We start from the raw sequence: 12636 nt of genomic DNA on the forward strand, positions 1-12636 counted from the left end.
ATAAATGTTTAAGAATAATGAAAGGTTGCAGTAATATATACCAGGCTGCAATAAAATGGAAAAGTTTGCAATATATTGCAACGTTGCAGTAAAATAACACAAAGAGGCGACCAAGAATAACAAGGAATGTGGCCAAACCCAGCAGAGTCAGCTGAATGTAACAAAACGTTATATTGAGGTCCACAATGGTACGAGAGGGGTGCAGTAGAGGGGGTGTAGGAGAGGGGGTGTAGGAGAGGGGGTGCAGGAGAGGGGGCTGAAGGAGAGGGGGTGCAAGAGGGGTAGAGAAGAGGGATTCAAGACCATGGAACAATTTAACTTGCGAAATTTGAAGTGCATTGAGAAATACTCAATTATAAACGAAATGAGACAGACTGAGAACAAGCAAGAGGGAGATATTAATTGAATTATAAAGAGAAGGAGAGACATGAAGATTGATAAAGTAGAAAGCATAAAGAGAGAGAGCAACAAAGAACGCGAGCGAGATTGGAATAAACAGGGAAGAAGTTAGTCAATAGTTAGAATGGTGTTTGTGATCTCTTGAGAATAATTCGTAAACGTACACACTCCATGAGAAATGGAAACAGGAAACAAGAGTGAAGGAAAGTAGAACGAACGAAAGGAGAATGGGAGGAAGAAAGAGGAATGAAGAAAAGGAAGAGGAATGGATAGAGCAAACAGGAAAAAAGGGAACGAAAGGATAGAAAGGAAAGGACGAGGAAGGGAATAATGGAGTAAGAAAGGGACAAGGCTCTGCTGATTCGAATCTCATGATTTAATTTAATGGCGAATGGTTTGGGGAAGACCGTGACCTCAAGGCTGGTTGGGAAGAGGACGGTTCAATTAAAATAAGACCTCGGCAGGATCCTGAGGTACATGAAGGACAGATTGACCAATATCCTGGCTTCCAACGTGGGATATATTTCCCAATAAATCTGGAATATATAAGGAGAGAGTGGGAGGGGGATGGATATGGAATCCCGTAGCAAATAGTCTAGATTACGGTTTTTCATCATGTCAGGCAAATATAATTTTAGATTCAGTGACTATTGCCACTGGATATTAATGTCAGGAGACGGTGGAACGTGATTCAGCGGACCTTCGTAATATGGGATTTTAAATCTTCATTATAGAGCTATTATTTTGCAAGGCAGCGTATGGTAAAGGGTAAGGAGTCAGTAATTCATTTCGAGATGTGCAAAAATATTTTGGAATGCATCATGGATAGCGGGAAATGGTTCTGAAATATGAGTACAGTTAAGGGTCCATTATGACTTCTGAATCTCATTGCAAATGACAGTGAGGTTTGACTTAGGAATATCTTTACACGGGATTGTGGTCGGTTTTTTGAAATTTCATTGCAAGTATAATGTTTTAGGAATATATCTTCAGAGAGAGCAAACTAATGAAAGTCAAGGAGCAATGTATTTAGCCAAGATTCTTGAATAAAGTTACAGGACTCTGTTGCTATATTGGCACTCTGAAGATTTGTAATTGGTAAATATATCTTGACAAATTCGGCGAAAAAATTGCTCAGTTTTTCGTAAAAATTTTCTCGTAAAAATTAACGTAAAATTATGGCCAAGATATTGTGTCTTAAAGAGAGGTTACGAAGATGCTTGAACGTAGGAAAGCAAAGATAAGATGGCCAATCTGCTGGAACAAAGGAGAGTAAAGAGATAGAATTTTCAAGTCTCGTGAAATGTAAAGCGAGGAATTTCTACAAGCTTCTGAAGTCTAAGGCAAGAAATGTAAACTGAGGAAGATAGTTATACTCTTGTAACATAAGGGGTCGAAGATGGCTAAATTCTTGGAACATAAAGAGAGGAAGATGGGTAAGCTCCTGGAATGCAAGGGGACGAAGATGGGTAAGCTCCTGGAATGCAAGGGGACGAAGATGGGTAAGCTCCTGGAATGCAAGGGGACGAAGATGGGTAAGCTCCTGGAATGCAAGGGGACGAAGATGGGTAAGCTCCTGGAATGCAAGGGGACGAAGATGGGTAAGCTCCTGGAATGCAAGGGGACGAAGATGATCAGTCTCCTGGATAGTAAGATGAGGAAGATGACCATACGTCTGATACGTAAGACCAGGAAGATGGCCAACTTCCATGGACATAAGGCAAGAAATAATCTGCAAGCCTCTGGAATATAAGGCGAGGAGAGTGACCAAGATTCTAGGCTTTAAAGCGATACAGTTTGAACATATATCCTGGAACGAAGAAGTTATCATCCTCTTTATTATACATACGTTTATTTGAATCCATTTTCTTTGTTGTAAATGTTGAGCGTTGCGCTATACTTAACGTCAGTGTACATGTGTGTGTGTGTGTGTGTGTGTGTGTGTGTGTGTGTGTGTGTGTGTGTGTGTGTGTGTGTGTGTGTGTGTGTGTGTGTGTGTGTATGTGTGCATCTGACTGTGGCGTGGATCACCTCATACCTCTATTCTCAAGTAGCACCTCAAGGGAGGCCCAGAGTCTCACTTGGATACCAATTGCATATCTTTGAGATCCTATGGTTCGAGGATATATATATATATATATATATATATATATATATATATATATATATATATATATATATATATATATATATATATATATATATATATATATATTTATATATACATACACACGCACCCCAATTTCTCTCTCTCTCTCTCTCTCTCTCTCTCTCTCTCTCTCTCTCTCTCTCTCGCTCATTCTCTTCCTCTCTGACTTTATCATCTTCAACAAGAGACGGGCTGAGAAATTTGTCCTAATCTTAACAATTAAGCGAGGGATATAACTCAGGTTGTCTCGTAAATTGCTAATTCTCCTCTCGGAAGCAGCTTAGTTGAGGCTGTGTTTACCCATCAGTACTTGCCTATCAGTGACTACCAGGAAATAAGATCTAGTTCTTTATGCCCATCTAATACCCTTGTTATACTTAATGTTCTCCAGCTCTCATTTGTTCTCGAGTCTCTGTTTTTTATTTTTTTTTTTTTTTAAATTTCACTTTATATCTTGAAAGTTATCATTTAAAATCTCTTGAAAACCCACAAATATGGATGACTAAGTAAGACCGAGGATTATGAATCCCTCTTTGTGAAGAGGGGCTAAGGAAACTCAATTTACATTCTTCCGAAAAGCGTAGAGCAAGAGGGGAGGGTATGACTAAAGTGTAGAAATAGATGGAGAGGATAAACACAAGGGTTATAAACTGGGCGCTGAAGGCATCAGACCAAGATAGATCACACAAAATGCCATTCATACTGAATAAGTTTAGATATAAAAAAAATAGATTACAAAGGACTACAGAGGAATTCAAAGACTTATAGGTTATTTATAGGAGAGAGAGAGAGAGAGAAGCAGCAGCAGACAAACAGGAAGAGAGACACATAGATAAACAGACAGAAGGAGAAACAGAGAGAGCGAGTAACAGGCATGAAATTAGGGAGAATAAATTAAGAGACAGAGCCAAGGGAGGACGCAGAACAGGGAAAGGAGAAAGAGAGAAGAATGACCGAGAGATCAATTAGTCTACCTAAAGATAGATATACGGATAAATGGAAGAAGGCAACGTGTAAAAGGAGTATACAGACAATGTGTAAAATGATAAATGAAGACGTAAATAGAAAGAGAACAAATAACCATGAAAACACAAGCGGTAAGAAAAGGAAAAGAAGGTGAAGAGTGTGAGTAAAGATGGGATAAAAGGAAAACAAAGGACAGAAAGAGGCACGTTTTATGACAGCTCGGGTGCAAGAAACGTCTGAGGCCCCACTACACAAAGCAGGAGAACTGGCCGCTGTAGGGAGAGAAAACGGCCGTCGACATTTTTCATCCCTCGTGTAACGGAAGGACAATATAGACTGCATGATGGTGGTGGTGGTGGGGAAATGGGACAGAATGGGACTAGCGGGTTGTGGAAGGGAAGACAAGATGGCTAGAGAGTATTGGGAGGGACAAAATAAACTCAAATTTGGTGTGAGAAGAAAAAACTGGCAACCTGTCAATATCTTAATTCATATCAGGGATATATATATATTATATATATATATATATATATATATATATATATATATATATATATATATATAAATATATATATATATATATATATATATATATATATATATATATATAGACTTGTGAGATCGCTGAAAACATTTAACCAACATCAATAAGTAACGACTAAAATGTCTAAATGACATTTTATGTCATTTATGTCAATGTCGGGTAATGACTAAAAATAAAAAAAACAATAAAAAGGCATCATTTAATCAAGGTCCAACCTCTTCAGAACAACTATTACGTGTGGAACTGCTCTAAAAACTGTATCATGAAATCAAAATACAAGAATTCGCTTCACATCATCTCCTGGCTGGTGACCGGATAAAATAACAAATAGCTCTTTAGGATCCATAAAAACGTTTGACGAAGAGCAAGAATCATCTATATTCCTTCTGTGAAATGTGGATATACTTCTGCTGTGATTTGGGGCTCTTCTGCATCCGATGGTCCTGATGCTCTGGCTGTAAAAGTTAGAAATGGATAGAGATAAGAAGAAAAAAACAGGATATTTGATCCATAAATCTGGCTTCCTCTAACAGGTAAAGCCTCGTCGCAAGAGGGACTTTCCAGCAGGATAACAACACAAAATACACCTCCAGCTCTATCTGCTAAATGATTACATCTTACCATTAACAATGTTGACAGGCCATCACAATTGAAATACTTATCACCTGAGCGTATTCAATTTCAAAACCGTAAATTTAGAAAATAATGCAAATATTTTAGACATAGATAATATATTAAGTATCCAGCTCTGGCAGTCTTTAATATTTTCCACATTTTCATTAATTCACGAAAAAAATAATATTGACACGTATTTTCTTTGCTAAAACTAACTTACAATAACATTATCTCCTGGTACGAATACATATGGAACCGACAGAGGAGTCGCCACGATGAAACAGACAACTCCAGTAAGCATAAAGATAACAACTATCAGTTCAATTTTGTCTCCATGGCATCAGAGACCCTTGGCGCTTAGGGAAAAGGGGATGGCAGGAAAATCTAAGAACTTCCTGAAACAGATGGCTAGGGTTTAAGAGTACCGACGACAGGGACCCAAGAGCTACCATCTTCCTGTTCCAGCGCCTCGGAGTAGCAAACCAGTGGGAAAGAGTTAACTTCATCCCCTGTTCCATTCTGGACAACAGGGGATCTCGAAGAGATTTACAACCTCTAACTATTTATTGCTTTCCATTTATTTTTAGCCAATCCATTTTATCTAATAAAGGACCGAATAAAAACAAAATATATGTTTCGGTCACAATAACTAGAAATCTACAGAGGGAGAGAGAGAGAAGAGTGTAGATGTTTACCTAAACACTGACTTCTGGGGAGTCTGGGCTAGATTCAAGTTCAAGTATGTTTATTGAGATAAGAAAGAAATACATCTCAAAGGGATAGAGTAGCTTAGGCTATTTCCATATTTACGCTGTGGGTATTGAGCGGGTATGGAAGGGGGTGGATGAGGGGGGGTGGGAAATGAAGGTATATGGGTGAAAATCGTGTAATTTAACGTTTCCTAACTCATTCAAACTAATTGAATAAGTGTAAACTAAAAAATGTGTTATTTTGTTACCTAAAATAAAACCCACTGCAAAAGTTGCTGAACAAAGGAGTATTATATTATATTATATTATATATTATATATATATATATATATATATATATATATATATATATATATATATATATATATATATGCGAACAAGCCTGAATGGTCCCCAGGACATATGCAACCGAAAACTCATTTTGTCCGGTCGTGATGGTCAAGTGGATTAAGGCGTCTTGTACATACCAGATGCGTTGCTTCTGGGAGTATGGGTTCGAGTCACTTCTGGGGTGTGAGTTTTCGGTTGCATATGTCCTGGGGACCATTCAGGCTTGTTCGCATTTGTGTTCCTCACGTGTTGCCCCAAAGAATGAGGTGATTTGGTAAAATGCTATGCCCAAGATAACTATCCGAGTGCCGGCGGTGGGGTGGTTCAAATAGCCTCGGCTATCACCTCATTTTGTCCGGTCGTGATGGTCAAGTGGATTAAGGCGTCTTGTACATACCAGATGCGTTGCTTCTGGGAGTATGGGTTCGAGTCACTTCTGGGGTGTGAGTTTTCGGTTATATATATATATATATATATATATATATATATATATATATATATATATATATATATATGGGGTTGTGGTGTATATATAGTGGTTGTGGTGGTCATTGTGAGGGCGTTGATAGTATATACTCTCCTCCACCAAATGTTTAACATGCAAATAGGTTTTACAAGGGATGATGCTGGGGCACTCAAACCATTCTTCTCCTGTTGGCAGCGAATATGTTTGGTCAGGGATTGTAGATTTGTTATACCAACAAATGTCGTCGTTATAGACAGGAAGTTCTCCTGTTATCTGCTCTTCTCGTGAAATATCTCCCTTTCAGTACGGAATTACTCCTCTCAACCCCCTGTCCTTCCCCATCTCTCTTTGTCTCTTATTCACTTTTTCTCACTCCCATTCTGATTCGAATTCTCACTTTCTCACTCCTCTCTCATTCTGATATATATGTACTTTCACCTGATGTTGTGTGTGGTGTGAGTACCCGACACGCTATAAGACTACAGGACCAGCGCTTTTTATGGGCTCACCATAGCCCGTGCTACTTGGACACTTCGTTCTGAGTAGCTAAATCTAAAACAACAACAACAGTTCTGGTAGAATGTCACTGGTGAGAGGGGGTGAGGGAGTGATGGGGGAGAGTGGTGGAAGAGAGGGGGAGAGGGGAGGCGGAAAACTGAGGAAATATGTAGGAGGAAAGGAAATGGAATGGAAAAATGAAGCTGGTAAGGAAATTGGAGGCGAGGTAGGAAAAAGGAGTTTGAGTTAAGGCGTAATATGAGAGAGAGAGAGAGAGAGAGAGAGAGAGAGAGAGAGAGAGAGAGAGAGAGAGAGAGAGAGAGAGAGAGAGAGAGAGAGAGAGAGAGGGGGGGTGGGGGAAGATCGACAAACGAAAAAATAGGGAGAATGTAATTAATATCTAAGAAATAATAAAAGTTTATATATATATATATATATATATATATATATATATATATATATATATATATATATATATATACACACAATCTCCCATTCCTGATATATTTATTGTCTCACAATGGTTCTACTTCATTATAACTTACCCGCTCCCTTCAGCCCTCGCTTGCTCCTGCCCCTCCTCATCATCCCTCTCTCCTTCCCACCCTCCTTCCCTAATCTGTTCCTTCCCACTGGTGCTCCATCCCTCCCTCACTCACTGACCCTTCCTCCTTCCCTATCTCGCAACCCAGAACACCTGGGGTGCCACGGTGAGTGCTCAAGAACCACAGGTGTTGGCCGCCCTAATTACCTCTTGTCACCTGTTGCCACCCGCTTAATGCAACATGTAATCTGCTCCTGTGATCTCCCGCCGCCGCTCTCGGTAATTATAGGTCGATATTGAGCGCGTGTTTGTGTATTATCTTTGTTGAGCTTACATGGTTGAGCATCTGTTCTTAAGCCTCGTTTTTCGACATTCATTAGTTCAGTGATGTGACTCTTTTTCACTCGTTTTTCTTATATTTATATTTAAAGCTGTGTCGAATTGGTCGAATTGATTTCGAGAACGTCCTCGTCTAGTTTGAACCATTTATTTACGATTCTTAGACTAAAAAAGTTGGCATCTGTGGCTCATCTGTGTTTCTAATTTCCAATTACGTCATCTTGTTCTACAGTTCCTTAATTTTCTGTGTGTGTGTGTGTGTGTGTGTGTGTGTGTGTGTGTGTGTGTGTGTGTGTGTGTGTGTGTGTGTATATGTGTGTGTGTGTGTGTGTGTATGTGTATGTGTGTGTGTGTGTGTGTGTGTGTGTGTGTGTGTGTGTGTGTGTGTGTGTGTGTGTGTGTGTGTGTGTTTTATCTGTGTGCTCATATATGTGTGTGTGTTTGCCTGTGCAGACTAATTAGGTTTGATATACATCTTGCTATGTAATTTCCTGTTTCATTAACCTCTAAATGCCGTTATGCAGGCGATAATTTAATTTTCAGAAGTTATAATTAACGCTTTGGTCGCAACTTCTGGGTGGCGATAAGGTAACATTACTTCGAATTACGTCACACACACACACACACACACACACACACACACACACACACACACACACACACACACACACATTCAACTACCTGTTGATTGGCGGTTGAGAGGCGGGACCAAAGAGCCAGAGCTCAACCCCCGCAAGCACACTTAGGTGAGTACACACACCATACACACTCGATATGCACACAATACATACTCGACACACACACCATACACCCTCGATACACACACATATCATACACACTCGACACACAGTTTCATATACCGAAGTATACATGATCGAGCTGCTAAGTACCGCCAAACGACAGACCAATGCATCATTACCAGCAGAGATAGAGACATACAACTGTATTCCTGTGCAACACAATTCAGCGTCATTTTGTGCACCGGTGTATAACATGGTGCGCTGTATTGTAATGCAATTTAATGTATTTTGACATGTAGTGTTGCGTAGCAGAGCTGTAGTCCCAGCCAGCAAGGTATTTATTTACTAAGTTTAATTGGATACGCTTTGCACTTTTTTGTTGAAATTAGCAGGAATTAATCCGATATCAAAATTTCTTTGATGTGTGGCACATCAACACTGAATAAATTCCTCAATACTTTGCTGAAATTTTACATTTATGCTACTTTATAAACCCCAATATTAGCTTCAGTACATTTTGGGTTCAAATTAATGCAGATGCCAATAATTTCTCACTGTACGAAATTATTCTGCTGTAATTATCCGGTTGAAAATTCATACGCGTTAAGGGTAAATTGGCAATTACAGGTTAGAAATAACAAAGTAGTTGGGAATCACTTCGTCTGTTCCCAAATTTCTGGTCACACGTTTTGATCATCCAGAGATGTTGACACAGACTCATAAACGTCAATGTAAGAGAGAGAGAGAGAGAGAGAGAGAGAGAGAGAGAGAGAGAGAGAGAGAGAGAGAGAGAGAGAGAGAGAGAGAGAGAGAGAGAGAGAGAGACGTAGGAAAAGGTTCTAAGTGACTAGACATATGATTGTATAACATTGAATGCAAATATTGCATTAATCACAAAATTAAAATAAATCATTCATCTCATGAAAAGAAATGAAATACAGATGTTCGAAATCAGTTTGTATATTTGACGGCAGCACTGGATTTTTTTTTTCAAAATACAAAAGGCGTTGAGTGAAGGTGTTCTGATCTACACCAGGCGTATCTTGACTTACACAGTGTAATGTGTAAAGATATCCTGAGCGTCACACGGCTTGAGTACATGTGTCCTGAGCATCAGTGTCGGGGGACAGGAAGCCAGGGGTGTCTTCATACATTTTTTGGATTTTATCGAGGTAACCAAGGCCTAATTACTCACCCCGCCCAGAATGCAACCCCATAACAAGCTGACTAACTCCTGAATACCTACTCGCTGTGCTAGGTGAACAGAGGCATTAGGTGAAAGGAAATGTGGCCAACCATTTCGGTCTCGCCCGGGATTCGAACCCGGAATTCTTGATTGTGCGTCGAGAATGAACCCGACTGTGCTACTGGGACCCTATAATTTTATTATAGGGTCATAGGAAATTTCATTATGTTTCATCATCCTCTTGTTAAATTATTAGTGTGCTGTCAACTATTTATTTCGTCCCTTCTCTCTCTCATTCTTCTCTGTCACCTGCCCAACCACTTGGGCTGGACGGTAGAGCGACGGTCTCGCTTCATGCAGGTCGGCGTTCAATTCCCGAACATCCAAGTGGCTGAACACCATTCCTGCCCCTCTCCTCCCACCACCCTCCTCTCCCCGTCCCATCTCAAATCCTTATCCTGATCTATCCAAGTGCTATATTGTCGTAATGGCTTAGCACCTTCTCCTAATAATTCCATTTCATTCTCTTCTCTCACTCTCTCTCTCTCTCTCTCTCTCTCTCTCTCTCTCTCTCTCTCTCTCTCTCTCTCTCTCTTCCATCATAACCGGTACACCCGGTGGTATTAAGCCATCACTCCTGCAATGAAACGTTATGTCCACATCAAACGGAGACACCCGCTGCGTTCCCTCTTTTATGGACTAGTTGCATGATTTTTGACTTGATAAAAAGAGTCAGTATTTGTTACTATTAATTTTCAGGAGAACTTTGGTATCCAGTATATGTTTAGAGAGTGCTTTGAGGGAGGGATATTTCCCCCACTAAATATTATATATATATTAATATATGTGAGATCCGTGGGATTAAGATCCGTGACGAACCCATTCATGTGTATAACTTCCAGAAACAGTTATTTAGTATTGCTTTACATTCGTGGCTTACTGTGTAATACGTGTCTATCATTCGTGCCCAACTAAATATCTTGTGTTTATCATACGTTCCCAACTGAATATCTTGTGTTTATCATACGTTCCCAACTGAATATCTTGTGTTTATCATACGTTCCCAACTGAATATCTTGTGTTTATCATACGTTCCCAACTGAATATCTTGTGTTTATCATACGTTCCCAACTGAATATCTTGTGTTTATCATACGTTCCCAACTGAATATCTCGTGTCTATCATTCGTGTTATACTACATAATACGTTTCGGTTTGTAAAACTATTCTCCTACTGTATCTCTTCTGTAATTTGTTCTTCACTAAATCTCCCATTTCAGACACTACATAAATAACCCTCATCCCAAACAAACAACGATCATCCCAGACGTAAGTTCGAACTCTCATCACGGACCTTGGGGATTTGTTCAACCCTTTCCGCTTGTTTGGAATAGTGTAATTGAACAATACATAATGACTCTCTCTCTCTCTCTCTCTTCTTTCTCTATATTCTCTTGCCATTTTTTTTTAACACACAGTCTATGAATTTCATAAAGAGGACTGGAGAACAGTTCCAAGGAACACCATCTCCGTGTCTTGAAACGACGTGGTCAGACCAGGATTGTTTAGTATTCATGAAATATTAAGTGGAAATGATGCTGGCTCGTTGCAAGCGTTAGTTCGCTCTAACGGGTTTTTTGGTGTGGAGCTAGTTCGTCATGAGGCTAGTTCATTGTTGGGGCTAGCTCGTTGTTGGGGCTAGCTCGTTGTTGGGGCTAGCTCGTTGTTGGGGCTAGCTCGTTGTTGGGGCTAGCTCGTTGTTGGGGCTAGCTCGTTGTTGGGGCTAGCTCGTTGTTGGGGCTAGATCGTTGTTGGGGCTAGATCGTTATGGGGGCTAGTTCGTTATGGGGGCTAGTTCGTTGTAGCATTATTTCGTTAAGGGGAGGAGAGCTCGTTGTGATGGTCTAGTTCGTTATTGGGGCTACTTCGTGTTGGAGACTAGTTCGTTGTGAGGGCTGGTTCGTTGTGGCGATAATTCGATGTTGCGGCTAGTTCATTGGATAATAATAATGATATAAGAAGTGTAGTGAAGATAATGTTTGCATGTATGCATAACGGTTACGTTTATCAGTAAATAGTCAAAATAATATTGGTCACCTTTTCATATATTTTACATACATGCCCAGCCGAACAGTACCTCTCCAGTTCAGACTAATATGGTAGGGGGTATATGAGCCCAGTTTTATACCCTGAACCACTAACTCGGGTTAGTGGTTCAGTCACAGTCCCAGCACTTCAGTTAATTCCATGCAAGCAATCCAGCTGGGACAGCCCCCCTTCCCCCCATCATAGCCAGAGCAGCCACAGTCTACTATGCATCAACACAGGAAGTTGCTCACCTCACAACAGTAGCAGATCTTCCATGCTGGTGATTTCCTTACAGAGGGCCCCAGCAATAAACACATCTCAAACCATAAGTGTGTCTGGCAGGATGTGTCTGGCACGGAAGATTTGGCAGGGTGTGTCTTGTAGGATGTGTTTGGCAGGGATTGTTTGACAGGGTGTACTTGTTAGGGTGTATTTGGTAGGGTGTATTTGGTAGGGTGTATTTGGTAGGGTGTATTTGGTAGGGTGTATTTGATAGGGTGTGTTTGGTAGGGTGTATTTGGTAGGGTGTATTTGATAGGGTGTGTTTGGTAGGGTGTATTTGGTAGGGTGTATTTGGTAGGGTGTATTTGGTAGGGTGTATTTGGTAGGGTGTGTTTGACAGGGTGTGTTTGACAGGGTGTGTTTGACAGGATGCTTGGCAGGGAAGAGGGTATGGCCGAGTAAGCAGTGGGGGCTGTCATCCCCAACAGCAGTTCAGTCGTGTGTGTGTGTTTACACTCAAGGTTTTCTTCATACTTGGGAGTTTATTTTCATGTCACAAACTTCGTCTTGAAAGAACATAAATAACTGATTTGTAACAATATCGTGAAGTGAGGCGTAGCAGGGGACCTCAGAGGAATTTTCTCACAGAACTGAAGTTGAAGGATTATTACAGCATGTTTGCCTTAGTAATGGAAAACATGTTATCTCTTTGGGTTCAAAAATAAAAATATGATGATATCATATCACCAATACATCACTTACAAATCGATTCACCAGCAAGCTACGGTATCGCACCTGAGGTATATCCCGCCGAACAATGCCAGTATAAGCCAAGGTGGAG

The sequence above is a fragment of the Procambarus clarkii genome, chromosome 57, assembly GCF_040958095.1.
Source record: "Procambarus clarkii isolate CNS0578487 chromosome 57, FALCON_Pclarkii_2.0, whole genome shotgun sequence".
Classification (NCBI taxonomy): domain Eukaryota; kingdom Metazoa; phylum Arthropoda; class Malacostraca; order Decapoda; family Cambaridae; genus Procambarus; species Procambarus clarkii.